Raw genomic sequence first — 18,169 nt, 5'->3', positions numbered from 1 at the left:
ATGAATTCCCTGAAATTCTTTGTTTCCATATCTTGTATTATAGTACCATGCTGTCTATCCTGACTAGTAAGTACTGAATTGAAATCTCCCATTGCTAGCCATGGTCCCTATTGTATACCATTTATTTGCCTCAGTTTTTGCCACATACTTAACCTATCTTTGATAGTATGCAAGTCGTATATTGCTGTAAAGCCAAATGCTAACAATCTTAAGTGAGTTCTGATTTGTCCATGTATGTACTAGCAATCTATGTCAATTGGTTAAAAATCAAAGATTCTTGGGTCCCATAGAATCTATATTCTACTCTTAGTATTGTTGCTGAAGTTTGATATCAACTGCCATCCTGGTGCAGTTTTATTGATAATACTACTAGCTTTTTGTTCCTTTATTTTGTGTTCTACTAATGTAACCACTGTCTTTTATTCTGCTTTATAAACTCCTTTGTCTCATTTTGCTTGTATGCTTTATTTAATACTCTAATATTTCATGTAATTACACTCATACTGGTATGAATCATGTATCATGATATATCTCTTGCCCCCAGGCCCGTAAGGCCCCATCTATATATTGCTTGGTCCTGGATCATTGGTTGTGTGCTCTTGTCTTCTTTCTAAGGATTGGAACCCATTACTGCAACCAAGAGCCTTGCCTTCAGCTAGCTTTGTTTTTGCCATCCTTGTTGTTGACTTCCCACTAACTGTTGTCCACCTTTATTCTTCTTCAGGTTGTTTAGTAGCTACACTAAGGGGTTTAGTAATGTCCATCTCAATCAGCATTCCCACATAAGATATTCTAACTATACCAGTTGTACAGTCATTAGCATATACTGGATTATCCAGAGCACTTCCAATTTTGCTTAATGCCTTCATACTCCAGCAATTCAGGGGAAGATTTGGAAACTTCACCCACAATGGAATGATTCTCAATACTTCTTCATGCAACTTAAAGTCCAGTGTCCATGCTTTCATTACAATGAGAAGATTGTTAATGGTATGAGGCCCAGTATACAGAACTTGACTTCTTTCCTCCAAATTTGCAAATCAAATAACAAAGTAGTCTTCATTATGATAATAAATCTGAGGTTTCATGGAGTACTTACCCACTGAATTAAGGAATCGTTCCATTGCTCCTATGGATGGTGAATCCCCAATTACATACAGAACAATTATTGTGCTCCATTTTTCATTTTCCTACTCAACATCCTCTAGGTCTAATTTCACAATTTTCTTGTCACAACCCAAACCGATGGACCGCGATGGGCACCTGGTACCTTACTCAACCGAGTACCAACATAATGTATCTTTTCATGTCATACTATCATAGATAATTGAGTGGGAAGGCTGTTGTGAGATAAGTAGAATACAACATGTGATACCAACTTATACAGTACATAAAAGACATGAAAGAAACATAGAGTAAATGACTCAACCTGTAAGTCTGGATACTTTGTAAATCATGAAATAATTATAGTATAATGCATATGCGTATGAATTTCATGTCGTGCATAGGTACATGTTTCATAACATCATCAGGCCTCTGAGGGCATCCCATCATATCATTTCAGCCACTGTGGGCAAATCATCAACGTATACCAGCTGATCAGGTGGTGGTGCGTATATAATGTCGTAACCTTTTCCCATATCCCATATACATATATGTATATATATATATATATATATATATATATATATATATATATATATATATATATATATATATATATATATATATATATATATATATATATACACACACACATGCCATATGGTCATGGGTCAATGTAAATGAATGTAATGCATGAGAAGTATGTCAATAAAATCTTTCGGAGTGTCATATGACCATTATGCCTCCGATTAATATCATAAAATCAATTTACATATTTTTTGAGACCCATAAACAGATGATAGAATTATATGACACATGGAGAATCAAGAACATAAGCATCTCTTGTATTTCTATGAATAAAGTCATTTATGGAAATTGTGCATTTGCTCGTTCCGTTTGTGTCGTATAGATCATGCCAAAAGAAAGAAGAAAAGATAGCCGTAATATACCTGGAGTAGAAAAAAATTAGTATGATATTCTTGGAAAAGGTTGCACCGTACTCCTTTAGAACCGTAAAATTTTTACATTGCTAAAGTTCCAATAATTCTCGTTGGATCTATGGTTGCAAGAGGTCACGTTGAAAAACTTATAAGAATTGCTAAGATTGTAGTGAATGAAATTTGTTGAAAACTTATTCACTTCTGAATGTTGCATTCTTTTGGTATTAAAATTGTTGAAAACGTTACTAACTTACCAAAGCTTCACATTTGATTTTGTGATGTGTCTTGCACTTAACACATTACTTTGCCACCTTTTCAAAGTAAATTAAGAGTCATCAAATATAAGATGTATTGCTGCCGCGTCAAAATCCAAGACTTATCCAAATATCTTGGATAATTACCAATTTCTTTATTAACTTGGTAATTCCCCACTAATCAATAATTAACCAATTACCTACATAATTAAGAATTATCTCAAATTACTTAAAATTCTACTTATTTTTAATACACATTATATATTCTACTATCATGGTCATATGGTACCTTGTATGGTACTAATCCATAAATATCGGGTATTAACACTCAACCCATATTTTATCCCCATATGCCAAACTTGGACGAAAATTCACTTCCTTTGACTTGCTTCCCTTTTCACTTCCATGAATTTACTCATCACTTGTGAAATAGCATAATCCTTATAATCTTTTCATTGGACTGATGTCAATTATCTCACGATAAATTCAACGTACAATACTACAGGGTGCAACATCGTCGTAATTTGATACCACGAAGCACAACATCATCGTAATGTAATACTACAAAGCGTAACATCATCGTAATATAATACTGTAGGACGTAACATCATTGTAATATAATACTGCGGGATGTAATATCATTGTAATATAATACTGTGGGATGTAATATCGACGTAATATTGCGGCGCGTAACATCATTGCCCCCTTTGGAACATTCGTCCTTGAATGTTGACTGATGTTCTTATCATTTTCATAACTTATAGCTCTTGTGAATACCTTAATACTCTCCTTGCCATTTAGGCAGTTGTTTTGTGAATAAATCAAAAGGCCAGGGCATTCCCCCCTTTAGGCCTTTTTCTCACACCACGACTTATGGTCAGAATCCTTTCAATCTCGTAACTGTTGCTACCTTATATCATGCAACCTGTATGATTTTAACCTTGTAAGTGTGCTTATGCAACTCTTCTCCCTTTTTTCTTCCAGCTTTTAGCCCATCTCTAGGTCTCACTTTGTAAACATATACAGAGCTTGACAAGATGTCCTTCTGGGCGTCTATAAGTATACTGAAGTTCTTCGCTCAGTACTTTATCGAACTTACGAATATGGCCATATCTTATTTCATAGATCTGGTTATCCATTCGTATGACTTTATCGTTACTGAGGTCTACTACCAAACTACAGGTTACTTTCGTTATTTATCTCATATGTATAAATCTAAGTCTTTTAATGCTTCCTCATTACTTGTTCATCTTAAGAATGACAGTCTAATCTCACCTCATACTTTGTGACTTGTGTCCATCTATTATTGATTTACCTCAATATTGATCTATAATATACCACTGATAACTTGGAACCTCTTACGTAATCACTAGGGCTCATGTTGCATCGTGGAACATTTGAAGTGATTTTTCTGATCCACCTGGGTGATACAATACTATACTTTCATAACCGTATTTCATAGCATCCCAATGTGACTCACCTTACATGGCTATTTTAATCCTGTCCAATTCATGAAATCCCTTTCTTTTCTTCGTCAGACCATTACTCAATCGAAGGCCCAAACATCGTCCCTTATCTATCATAATCACACCCTCATTCTATTACAAGGGAAGTATTCTATCTCTTCCAAATGATATTAGTCTTAGACTCCTTTGAGTTCATTTAGGCTATAATGAGCTTTGTATAACTTAGAAAAACCGTCTGCTCTTCTTGTTCCATGGGCTTGATCCTGAGGACTTATCCATTGTTGTTACCTTCTCACTCACCCTTTCTTATCCTTACTCCTATCTTCTAGAACCTTGTTGCTTCACCATAAACTAGCTTTCGACTACACATATCTATTTATATTACTTGCAACCTTTCAACTTGGTTGCATCATAGATTTCCTTATGTCCTTCTGGAATATCAAGCGAGACATCATATCGTCTCTAACTCTTCTTTACTCTCTTAATTAGGCTTCTCGATACCTAGACCATAGGCTGGAGGATATGTTATTAAAATATATATATACTTTCAAAATAGTGCATGAACATCAACCAGTATTTTTCCATAATTTTCTGTAATTTTAAAAGGATTTTAATTAATTTATTCAAGCATTTTATTATCCAAATAATTACTATTTGCATCACAAATGACTTTATGATAATTTTATTGCTTAATTTTATCATTTATATTTATACTAAGCTTTAATTATTCCATGAATAGCCATATGTACATGTTAGGGTTATAATTGCAATAACTTTGCAATAATTGCCCATGTGTGCATAATTACCTTATTTCACAAGAAAATAACCTTTTTGTATTTTTATAATATTAAGTAATTATTTTAAATTATTTTCAAGCATAAAAATTATTTTTATCATTTAATTAACTATTTTTACAAATTATTTTATCAATTAATTGAGTATTTAACAAATAGACTTTTTAATATTGTTTAATTTCGGACCTAGCCCAAAACTACCCTAGCCCAAATACCCTGACCCAATTCCTAACCCGCCTAACCCCTCTCAGATTAAATCCTGGCCGTTGATCTCAAAAGATCAACAGTCCAATATAATTTCCTTTTGTAATTAACACCAACAACCCCCTAACCCTAGTCACTTCTCTAATTCCACTGCCCCCAAATCCGTTCCCTCCTACCTTCTCTCTCAGACGCCCCTAACCCTAGACACCGTCACGGGAAAACCCTCCGTTCCATGTGGTTTCCCTTTAATTTTAGGCCCCAGACCGCCTCTTACTTTCACTGGTTGTTCGATTTCTCTGTGGTTTGAAGGAATCTCAAAGAGATTCAACTTAGAATCGACCTAGACTCTTCATTTTTTCCGATGAACCTGCCCTGTGTTCATCACTATGTTTGTGAGTATTGTTATCTTTATGTTTATGGCTTGATACTCTGGTTCTTAACTGGATTTTTCTCACCTTGTTCCTTTCTTCAAAACCCTCAACTCTTTCTACTTGAGTCTGTTCAGATCCTTGTAGATATGAAATGATTTTAAGTTTATCTGGTATTTTCTTTAAAAAAACCTTCTGTTTTTCCTTATTACTAATCGATTTCAATGTTTCTCTAAAACTATGGTTTCACTTTGATGGGTTTTCAATGTCTTGGATTTATGCTTCTTATGTTTTGATGATCTAACAAACTTGTCGCAAAGAACCAGATAGAAAACCTGGATATACATTTCATGTGAACTGGTCGAAGTCTGAAAATCAGCAAATGGATGAACGACCACAGGGAGTAACACAACAGGGACTTGGTGACCTGGTCTCTTAGGGTTCTCCGACACAAGCACAAGTCAGTGAGTGTACGCAATCAATATATAGAGAAACACAATAGGGACCTATTCCCTTAGGGTTCTCTGACAGAAGTACAAGTCAAGTACACAGCTGGAACATAGCAGAAAAAAGTGACCATCTAGCAACTGTCACAGAAGAGAAACATAACTAGGACCTGGTCCGTTGGTGTGTCCTGACAGAAGTACAAAGTCCACTATCCAGCTAGAACGCAACTGCCCAGAAGTGGTTGTGCAGACAATACAATAGTCATTTCTCATTGGGAAGAAGCGTGCACCAAGAGTTGACATCACTATCCATTGTGCTATCTTTTGTGATAAAACAACCTGGTGCAAGGCACACCATTCTTTGTGCATTCAGTGATATTCTCTCAAGAAATAAAAAAGTATTCATCCAGTATTGAAGTCACTAGTGTATCAAGAACAAGAAGACAACTCCACTAAGGATCAATTTCTAAATGAGTTTATGTACATCCGTAGTTGAGTTGTAATCTTGTTATTTGTTCGTCATTGTAATTCCTAGTTTGCTTCCTAAGAAGCGTTGTCTTAAGAACAAACCAAAATTCATAAATTTCTGAGTTTATGTTGTGACTAGGGATATTCATAAGTTTAAAGCCTTTGTAACTAGGATAGTTATAGAGTGGCTTGTGGTGGTTACGTCACACGTTAGTTTGAAGTTTTTGCAATGGGGTTTTTGCAAAGTGGCTTGTAATAGGGAGATTTCAAGTTAGTAGAGTTAAAAGCCTACAAGAGTAGGTCATGGTTTTTTGATCCCCTTGTGTGGGATTTTTCCACGTAGAAAATCTCTTGCCTTCTTTATGTTAAGTCTTTACTGCATGTTAAGCATCATCTCATAGAGAACCAGGTACTCTATAGTTTGGTGGACTCCTATAAACTAACAATTAGTATCAAAGTAGGTTTCTCCTATCAGGCTAACACCTAGGAAGGATCCTCAATGACTGCTCCACCAAACTTTGAAGAAGGACAATCAACCTATAGACCTCCCATATTCAATGGTCAATACTATGGCTGGTGGAAGACCCGTATGCGTGATTTTTTGATGGTAGAAGATTCAGAGCCGTGGGATATCATATGTGATAGTCCACATATTCCCATAAAGAAACAGGACCATTGGTGCCCAAAGGGAGAAGAGAGTACAACGATATTGACAAAAAAACTGTAGAAAAGAACTATCGTGCCAAGAAAGTCTTGATGTGTGGCATAGGACCTGATGAGTACAACAGAGTATCAGCTTGTGATACTGCCAAATAAATATGGGAAGCTTTATAAACTGCACAGGAAAGAACTACTCAGGTCAAACAATCCAAGATCGACATGCTCACCACTGAATATGAGCTCTTCAGGATGAAGGATGATAAGTCCATACAAGATATGCACACCAGATTCACCTCCATCATAAATGAGCTTCACTCACTTGGAGATGTCATTCCCAGACTCTACAGACTCTGACCATGGGTGAGTTGATTGGTAATCTGAAGACATACGAGATGAAAAGAAAGAAAGACAGTGAAAGAAGAGAGTCCAAGAAGGAAAAGAACCTGGTGCTTAAGACTGAAAGTAGTGATTCAAGTGATGAAGATAGTGACATGGCCTATCTTACTAAGAGATTTCAAAAGATGGTTCGAAGAAATGGTGGTATACCAAAGTGGGGCAGTTCAAGTAAAACAAGGAACAACGATCTCTTTCACAGATATGGAAAGTCAGGGCATTTCATCAAAGACTGCCCACTCGCGAAACAGGAGCAATACAAGCAAAATCCCGACAAAGCAGGAAAAAAGAACATGGTTCCAGATAAAAGATTCAATCGAAAACGTGTTGCAAATAATATCATTAAGCAGGATCTTGCTGCTTGGGGAAACTCCTCAAGTGAATCCGAACGGGAATCAGAAGCATAAAACAGTTCCATGATGGCAATGGAAACTAAAGCAATGAAGTACGATTCACTGTTCGCGCTGATGGCTCAGTCAAATGATGATGATAATGAAGAAGATGAGGTAAACTTCAGGGATGTTCAGAGAAATCTGAAATCCTATTCTTCTAAGAAGCTAAGGTCTTTATCTAATGTCCTAATTGATGCCTATTATAAACTTATAAACAATAAGGAGATCCTGACCATAAAACTAGGAGAGGCAGAGCAATCTAAAGATGATCTAGTGGTATATATAGTGGACTTAAATGAGACCATAGCTAATCTTGAAAAAGAAAAGGAAGCCCTGAATGAAATAATAACTAGTGTTGAAAATGAGAGAAACAATATGATGGTAGTAGTTATTGATCTAAAAGAAACAATAGAAGGCCTTAACAATGAGAAACACACCTTAGAAGAAAAAGTTGCATCTACTGAAGAAGAAAGGGATGACCTGTTAGTAATATGCACTGATATAGAGGATACCGTTAAGGGACTCAATAGAGAACATAGGACTGTAAGTCCTGGGAAAGGAAAGGAAGTAGCAAGTGAGACGCACATCATGCTTGAAAAGGAGTTAACTGTTGTGAAAACCAGTCTCTGCAGTGAACTCGAGAGGAATCAACAACTTCAAGCTGAATTGGAGAAAGTAAGAAATGATCTTGAGAAATCTCTAAAGTGGACCTGGTCCTCAGATGCTGTCACTACCATGTATCTCAACAATAGTAGGAACAAGCAGGGCATCGGGTTCTAAAGGGAGAAAACTCCCTACAAACCGCACAACAAGTATGTCAGTGTACCTGATAATTGGCTATGTACCCACTATGGGAACAATGAGTATTTTAAAAAAATTGCTAGACCAGGTTTTAGTCTGCTCAGAAAAACAAAGTGTTTACTGATGGAGTGACTACTAACAAAGGACCAGGTAACACTCACAAAAAACGGATGTTTCCTGCATGGACAAGGAAATCCCTCATTCATCATTTTTATCATAACAAGGGACCCAAACTAGTTTGAGTTCCTAAATCTAACCCTTGATTTGCATGAGCAGGGAACAGTAAGAGGAAGCGAACTGCGATGGACTATGGATAGTGGATGCTTAAAGCACACAACTGAAAACATCATGAATCTCTTCTCACTGAAAGCCCTGTAGGAAGGGAATGTATCCTTAAGAAGGAAGTAAAGGGTACATTCTCAGTGAATGAAAAGGTAGAAAGGTTCTTTTGGCACTCAAGTGGGAACGTGCACTATGTGAATGGCCTAAAAAGTGCAGTCACCAATCTGGTAACTCGCCAAGTGGTCTCAGTGGACAAAGGAAACAAGAACATCCACTCCAACTAATTATGAATCTCCACAAGCTGGTGGTATGAGATGAGTGAAGTCGCAACCATAGCATGAAGGATTGGTATATGTAAACTTCTCACCTCCGAATAAATTAACTCAGCAGGACCTGGTTCGTGGTCTGCCAAACTCAAGTGTCACCTGGACATGAGTTCACAAAATAAAGAAGGAGGGGGAAGAAGGGATCACACACAATTTCTCAACACTCAAGGACTCCACAACAAAATGGTATTGCTGAAAGAAAGAACAGAACTGGAAAATACTGCATGGACAATGCTGATCGACTATGAAATTACCAAGAAATTCTGGGTAAAAGCAGTAAATACTGATTTCTACGTGGAGAACAAGAGTCGGATCAGGTCCCTCCTAAATCAAAACTCACCATGAGCTGCCAAATGGAGGAAAATGCCATGTTCTCGACAACAGGAAGGATCAACTTGGAAAGCTCAATGCAAAAAGACGAGCGAAGGAATCCTTTTGGCGTACAATCCACAAAACAAGGCCACAAAGTCTCCAACAAAGGGCACACTAAATGGTAGAAGGTGCTCATGGGTTATTTAACAAGACACTTTCCCTTGCCATGAAAGAAACAGTGATGATCAATATGATGAACCAACCCTGTCTCTGGGAAATATCTGAGGCTTCAAATAGGGAGGATGATAAAATGAGTAAGCTTAAAGAGACTGGCGAAAGAAAATGCAACATCATCCTCCACATCTCACAAAGAACTTGGTACGTCACCTACTACCACTGAAGCTGAAGGAAGAGTGAAGATGCAGATAATGGTACTACACAAGCAGCAGAATAAAAAGTGTGGGGAAATCAAATTAACCTCCACATCTCCCTCTTCAATCAAACTTCTGTCTCAAATTGGAAAACCGAAGGCTCCCATCTGCGTGACAAGTAAATCACTATCTTTTATTCTAGAGTTAGATAAGCATGTAATTTTTTTTCTTTCTGTATCTCCACTCCAGAATAGAATCCAAAGTGTAAGTCCGTAGAAATCCTACTTGAAGGCTGCCCACAAAAAGTTTGAAATACCTTAGAGGAACTCAAGACCTGGTCCTGTGTTACCCCTCAGGTGACAATACTTTTAATCCTGTTGGGTATGATGATGTTCACTGTGTAGGTTTTTCTATGGAAAAGGAAAGCACATTTGGAACGGTTCACTTGTCATGATTCATGCCTAATCCTTTGGGAGACAATGAAGCAAAACTCAATGGCCTCATCAACAACTGAAGAAGAATTTCAAAAACAAGAGGATCAAGCACATTGAAGGGTGAGATCATCTTCTGATGGTCAATATGAAGAAGGGATTGATCTGTAAAAAGTATTGCAGAACAGAAGACCATATTCCAGATATCTGCATCAAAGCCTCGAGTAGAGAATATTCTGGATCAATCAAGGTGAAGATGGGGTCACAAAAGTCTAATGAAGAACCTGATCCTCCATCAGTTGGCTATGTATGACAACACCGGGTAAAGGTAGCTAAAGTGTTTTCTGACCTAGCCTAACTCACATCAATACCGTTGTAGGTAAACACGCATGACGATCATAGATGCTAAAGGTATGGTTATGAACTGCAAGAGAGGAGCTGCTAAAACCTTTTTCAAAAAATTGTTCTGGCATCAGGTCCCTGTACCTCAGGTTAGTAGTAATGTGCTTAACTCTGCATGCCCTCTCAAAACAAAAAAAATTTTGTTTAACAAAATTATCTCAACTACCACATCATCCGACTTTTTAACGTCTGCGTGTCATGTCTTGTCTTTCAAATCCTTTCATCTCCTCTGCACGGTAACACTTTCCCACAAACCTACCGCCATTTTTAGAACTATTCAGAACCTGTTTTGCTGTCCACTCATCATTAGCCCTTCTTCCAATAAAACTTTCTCTCTCTCACGACAAGTCATGAACCTTCATCTCCTTTTTATAGCTAGGATCTTTTCCTCATCTCTCTCTTTGACTCTCTACTCGTCTACCAAGTACTCATCTAATGGCGATCGAATAATCGTCTCATTCTCCCACCATTAACACCGCTCCCACTTCGTTATTATCCCTGAAATCATCCCCAGAGTGTCACTATTTAACGCCTTCTACCACCTTACCCACTCTTGGCTCCTCCTCTACTCCAATAGTTTTTCCATTTCTGATAAACCCTGTTTACCATTATTTTGAGAACCCTATGTCTAGTCAATCCTATGATCTCATCAAAGAACACACATGAGGTTTTTCTCCTCAAGTGTCAGAAGCCCCTAAGGATGATCTTGACCAGTATCTGTCACGCCCCTTTTTTCTCGTGAAATCGGGTTTATGACACTTGGGAGGACAACTCGTTCCCTTTTGGGAATTGGGTTTAAATTGAAGAGTCGCCACCTAATGATTGAAGTGCATTAGGACGCTAAGAAGAGTTTGATTTAGGAAAACCACAGATTGGGTAAGGGCTTGAAATTATCTTGAAGGGAAGGTGTTAGGCACCCCCTATTATCCACTAGTGTGATTCCTGGTTATGCTACAATTGTGACTTTAAGAAACAAGTAGGCAAGTAGAAGTCTCAAATAAGGGGGGGGGGGGGGGTTCACATAATAGTTGCAAATAGATAAAAGTTTAAAGGAATAAAAGGAAGCTGAATTTTTGAGGAAAACAGTTTGAAAAATCTGAAAGTAATGAAAATAAACAAGTAAAGGTGGGGGGGGGGGGGGTCCTAGGTTTACAAATAATATGGATCACCCCACACAATATCCGGTAATCACTCCTCAAAGAGGGGCTACACGAGATGTTATCGTATGGTCATCATATCCATATCTACCCTTTCCCACCCCGTTAAGGTATTAAAGCGCGAAATGGTTTTGTTACTTATTGCATGCTATTACCCACCCCATTCTTATCAGTCTCGGAGGTACTTGAGACTACTAATCCTAAAAGGGGAAGGGGGTATGAGGTTTTGCAGCTTTAAAAGGACAAAATTCTAAGGTGAAAACCAAAACATGTATAACAAGTATTGGGAAAACACATAAACAGGTATGGCTCAAATAAACTTCCTCAAATCAAAGAAAGCATATAGTTTAGCATGTCTTATACGTACTGATTAGGGTCTGATTAAAACTTAAAAGGCTAAAGCAGGCTTATTTATCACATATCTTTAGATAAGAAGTCCGAATTAGACCTGCCCGCTGGTTGTAATTAACAAAAAAACTAGTGCAGTCATAACATTTATCCCAAGGCTTGCCTAAGTGTTAGACGAAACCTATAGGCATGATATCTACTGGTTTCAAAAAAGATGAAGTGTACTAATTTTAGAAGTGGTCGTCAATTATTCAGGGAAGACGATTTTTGACAAAAGATTTTACAGATGTTAGACAATGAGATTGACGATTTTAGACTTATAGGTGAACAAAAATGTTTCATACTAGGTTGTTAATTCCTACAGGCATGCTTTCTAGGCGTTGTTGACTTTAAAAACATTGTTATTGACATGCAGAAATCCTATAGGCAAGTCATCTATATGTAGTTAGTTATTTAACTCCTATAAACAGGTTTGCCTAATGACAGATGCACATGCAAATTGCAGGAAGTCCTATATGCATATTATCTGTATGATATGCAAAATTTCAGAAATGACTTATGGACATGGTCTCTATATAATACAGAAGTGCAGAAACCTATAGACGTGGTCTCTATATAATGCAGAAGTGCAGAAACCTATAGACATGATATCTATATGAAATGCAGAAGTATAATGATTCCCTATGAACATGATATCTATATGCAATGCAGATGTGCAGAAGTATAATAATTCCCTATGAACATGATATTTACCCCTTTGCATGCATGATTCCATCCCTTTTCACTAGCCATCCCTAATAGTTATTACAAGTTATTACAGCCTGGAATGAAATAAGAAAAGCAAAATTAAAAGTACAATCAAAGGGAGCCTAATTCAGACTCCATGTCTGAAATATGAGATGAACCAACTCTAAAGATCATGATCCAAAACCTTTCTCTCATATTTGGATGTGTCAGAGTTCCCTTAGAGCCTCGTATGGACTCCGGGTAGTGCTCACACCCAAATGTTACCAGATTAAGAACATAGTGCAATATGGAAGGGCCAGCCCTCAAGTGTCCAAGTTCAGAGGGAACTCAAGGTCCCAAGGCAAGGCTCTTAAGAGGGGATAAAACCTAGAAGCTAGGAGAGAGTGCAAGTGCAGATGTGAAATTCTGAAAGGGGAAAAGAGGGAAAAGGGAACAACTTAAAAGTCAGTGCATATAGGAGTATAGAGGAGTAGGGAATTTGCAAGAACACAAGAGAAGCAGACAGATGGGCATACTCAGCAATGGGATATGTTGGCACACCCTCCAGCCTGTTAGAGGTTAGGAGCTCACTGGTTCAAAACTCAAGTCATGGGCAACAACTCATGTTGCCATGCCCTAAGTCACTACTTACAAACACATAGGGATAATGGGGTAGGGAGCAAAGATTCACTGTAGAAATATGCAGTAGAACACATGCATATTAAGTAAAATATTGAACTCTACATAAGCAGTAAGGTAGCCATGGATATAAAAACTTTAAGTAAACACATTGGGGTGATGCTGAAACTAAAATTAGGACATACCAATTTCAGAGAAAACAAACAAAGAGAAAGCAGTAGTCTTGTAAAGCCAAAGTGCAAATGAGCAATCAGAATGCTATGAGTTTAGAAGAGAATTGTGAAGTATGAAGTGTAAAAGTATTGAATTGAAGGTGTCCTAAAGTGTAGAAGGGTCGTGCCCTTTTATAGTGCAGAAGGCAAGTAGAAAAAGGTAAGAAAATAGTTTAAAATCAATAACATAAGGTTTCCCTTTAATTAAGGGATTCTGATTTCAAACAGGCAAAATAATTAAGGAAATGGGTCAATTAAACACTTTTCTAGAGCAGTACAAGAGGGGTAAATACTTAGAGGTTTATTTAAGGACAATGTCTTGATAGCACATGGTTTGTGCAAATAAGGAAAGGAAATCAGTTAATAGCTAGTAAATCAGAAATTGAGGATTTCGTATGAATGAACTAAGTCAGAAAGATGGGAAGGATTTTGACTTAAGGAAAATCAGTACCAATCAACTAAACTTATTAAAAGGAATTTTGAATCAATCACAAGTTGGAAAACCATTTTGAAGAAAGATTCCTCATATATAAAGGACACAGACACATTAAATATGAAGAAATTTGTCATGCTATTCAATAGAAGAGTCTAGTGAAGGAGAATCAGAATCGTGTGCAAATAAAAGAAGTTCGCACTTAGTTCATAGACCCAGAAATAAGTCTGAAAGAGTCAAGGGTCTTTAAACATAACCCTAGTTTGATCATATAACCAAACTCGGAGGAAGCTCCCAAATTCTAAGGTTTTCGACTCGAGCCAAATACAGAGATGAGGAGGCAACATGCTCAGAGATTTCTTTTCAGAATCTCATGAGAAGACAAGCAAATACAAATAACATTCAAAGCAGACAGAGTGTAGGAGAGAGAATAGTCACGACAGTAAAAGAAACGTGTTTAAGAAAACCTTTTAGAAGGGACTTAAATAGAGTTCAGTAGAAGAGAAAGCAATAACATTTAGGAACACAATAGGAGATATAGTAGAAGAAAGTACTTTTAAGAAGGAACTTAGCCAAGATTCAGAAGAGAAAAGAGATGGTATAACACTTAAGAAAACCGTAGAAGAAACATGTTTAAAGAACTCAGACAAAGTTCAGTAGAAGGCAAACAAAACTTAAGAACTCAGTAGGAAATACATTTAGTAGAAGAACACAAAAATACCGGAAAAGCATAGCAAAAGATCATATAGGAAAATACAACAAGATAAACATGCAAGCATGGTACAAAACACAGTAGAAAAATAAAGCACAGAAGAACATGTATAGAATAAGAAAGCAGTAGAAGCACATGCGTGATAAATACACACAAAAAAAGGAAAAGAAGAGTTGGAGAAACATTTTAAGCTTTTTCAGAAACCCTAAATCAGAAAGAAGTAATTTTTTGAAAGAAAAATTGGGGAAAACGTTTAAAAACTCAAGTAGAGCATAGATAAAGAACAAATCTAAGAAAAAATCAGAGAAAACCTCGAATAGCTTAGGGTTTCAGGGGAACCCTAAAACGAGAAAGGCTTTGAAAAGGTTCGATCTAAGTCGGAGAAGTTAGAACCATGCTCAAAACATCATTGTACGCCAGAGCAAAACCGGCAAGGGCCATACAACCTTGGATCTGTAGAGATCTGAACGGACACCTTCGAGGTCAGACATAGGACCTTCGAATGTCAAGTGTTTGAGAGTAGAGGGAGATGAGTTTAGGCCATCCATGGCTTGAGATGCCATGGATTCCGGTGAGCTTGGGGTAGAAGACAGTGAGAGAGGCTAGGGTTTTGAGAGGGTTCGAGAGAGTTTGAGAGGAGAGGGATTTCAGAGGCGACTGATAGAAGAGAATTAGGGGATTAGGGTAGTCATTGGGGAATTAAAAAGGTAAGGAATGATCGTGACCGTTGATCAAAATGATCAACGACTGGATTAAAAGAGAGGGCCGAGTGGATCGGATAAGCGGGTCAGGGGTCGAGTTAAATTGAAATTGGGCTGGGTAATTTGATATTTGAAATTGGGTTATTTGGGGGATCAATTTGGGCTATTATTGAAACAAAATGGGGTTATATTTTAAATAGCAGTTTTCCCTTTTTATTTTATAAAAATAGTAAAATGATTTCTGAAAATAAATTAAAGGTACTAAATTAATTAATAATATATAGATATTTTATTAAAAATGCTGTAACCAATTTTATAATTATGCGCACAATTAAATCTTAAAATAGGCTAAAATTGCAATTAAATGCAATTTAACTTTTAAAATACTAAATAAATTTACAAAAATGTGCAAAAATTACCTTAGATATATTTTAGTATAAATATGAGAATAAAATAAATTATTCACCAAAATGATTATTTTGGGAATACTTATTAGTTTTTGTACTGCTAAAATAGGGTAATAAATTGATTTAAAAATCTTTTAAAATTAGGAAAAATACTAAAAAATTTGGATATACCTATATATGCATACATATGATATTTTGAAAGTATTTTGCATATATAAAATATACAAGAAAAAATTGGGTATCAACAACTGCCCCTCTTTACCCGAGAAGGATGAAAGAGTTGTCAGGTAAAGATATGATGACCAATTTGAACGAACAAAATGGTTTGAAGAATCTGACCGCGCTCTGGTTCCTGAGTTGCTACATGTCCCTGGTCTTACAGGAATTAGGCCATATGTAGTTCAGGATCCGTCGGTGGAATATGCCGATGGAGATTTTTTCAAGAACGGATGAGATATTCGGGTTGGGATGGATGGTTAAAGTCTAGCGGAGCTGCGGGAACCGGAGCGGGATCGCTCCTACTGAGACGGCCGTTGCTAGCCGATTTACCTGCAAATAAGCAATACAAGTGTATATTGTGCGAAAATTTAAACATGATGCAATTTTCCGTCGGACCATGAATGCTGTCTTCGGACGGTTAGGATGAAGTCCTCAGACCATGACGTCCTGGGCCATGAAGTGTATGATAAGGATTCGCCGGCCATAAAATGATGTTCTCGGGCTATGAGAATGATGCATCGAAACCATGATGCCTTTGAATAATGATATGCAAAAGATAAAAGGGGTCCTCAAGCCATGAAATGGCGTTCTTGGGCTATGAAAATAGTGCCTCTGAATAATGACGCCTTTGGAAAATTTGGCGATCTTTCAGCCCATGAGATGCAATAGGTGGCGATCTTTTAGCCAATGAAATGCAATAAGTGGCGATCTTTCAGCCGATGCAAGATGTAAATTAAGTGGCGATCTTTCAGCCGATGCAAGGTGTAAATGAAGTGGTGATATTTCAGCCATGCAAGGTGTAAATGAAGTGGCAATATTTCAGCCATGCAGATGGAGGTAGAGCTTAACCTCGGAAGGCAAAATGGTAGCCTTATGCAATGCAGAGAATGTAGATGGGGACAAAGCTTAGTCTCGGAAGGCAGAATAGTAGCCTTATGCAATGTAGAGAATACAGATGGAGACAGAGCTTAGTTTCGGAAGGCAGAATGGTAGCCTTATGCAATGCAGAGAATGCAGATGGAGGTAGAGCCTAACCTCGAAAAGCAGAATGGTAGCCTTATGCAATGCAGAGAATGCAGATGGAGACAAAGCTTAGTTTCGGAAGGCAGAATGGTAGCCTTATGAAATGCAGAGAATGCAGATGGAGGTAGAGCTTAACCTCGAAAAGCAAAATGGTAGCCTTTTGCAATGCAGAGAATGCAGATGGAGACAGAGTTTAGTCTCATAAGGCAGAATGGTAGACTTATGCAGGAAGTAGAATGGAAAATGGCAATAGAGTTTTCTTAGCTGATAACGGATTATGGTATCGTGATTGCTGGGGATATTGTGCCTGCTGGGGACACTATTGTGCGGATAGCAGCTGTGAGTAAGTGCAATAGTTCTGAGAGTTGTATACCTGAACTTTGTGAGTGAGCATATAGTATATTTGATGATTTTGCAACTCAAATGTCTGCTTCCAAAGAAAAATCGTGAGTTTGTAAAGGGGGGGGAAGTTAGTCTGTATCCCCGCTTGTCTTTGATCTGGCGATACTGTACGTATCATTGGGGTAGTATTGCTAAACAAGGCAGTTTTAGTAATAAATATTTCATGATTTAGTAAAAGCATAACGTAAGTACATAATTAAGGATAGTTTTCTTTAGATGAACCGATGACTGCGACGTGGTTCAAGACATTGCAACTTTTCTTGCTCCGGAATTTTGAGGGTCCTCCTCAAAATTCTGCCCCAGTTTACTGTGCTTCTGCTCCTGACGGTTGTTAATGATAAATGGCTTGAATCGGCTTCGGAATTTTGAGGGTCCTCCTCAAAATTCTGCCCCAGTTTCCAATAGCGGGGGAAATGGAAATTTTATTGCATTGTGACCGAACCCATAGGGCTGCCTACGTATACCCTCTTAAATGGGAATCAGGTCAGGCGTAGTTCAAGTTACATCATAAAAGAAAGCATCGATATTACACATAGTATCGCTTCACTGCATCTGAATTGATCGGCTTCGGCCAAACTTCTCCATCGATTTATACAAGTATGAGGGCTCCTCCTGTTAGAACCCGGTGGACCATGTACGGACCCTGCCAGTTGGGAAGAACTTCCCTTTGGCCTCGTCCTGATGCGGGAAAATCTTCTGTAACACTAGCTGCCCCGGTGTGAACTGTCTCGGCTTGACTCTTTTGTTGAAGGCTCTGGACATTCTGTTATGATAG

Source organism: Nicotiana tabacum, chromosome 6 (genome assembly GCF_000715075.1).
Source record: "Nicotiana tabacum cultivar K326 chromosome 6, ASM71507v2, whole genome shotgun sequence".
Taxonomy (NCBI): Eukaryota; Viridiplantae; Streptophyta; class Magnoliopsida; order Solanales; family Solanaceae; genus Nicotiana; species Nicotiana tabacum.
This window is presented reverse-complemented; position numbering follows the sequence as displayed.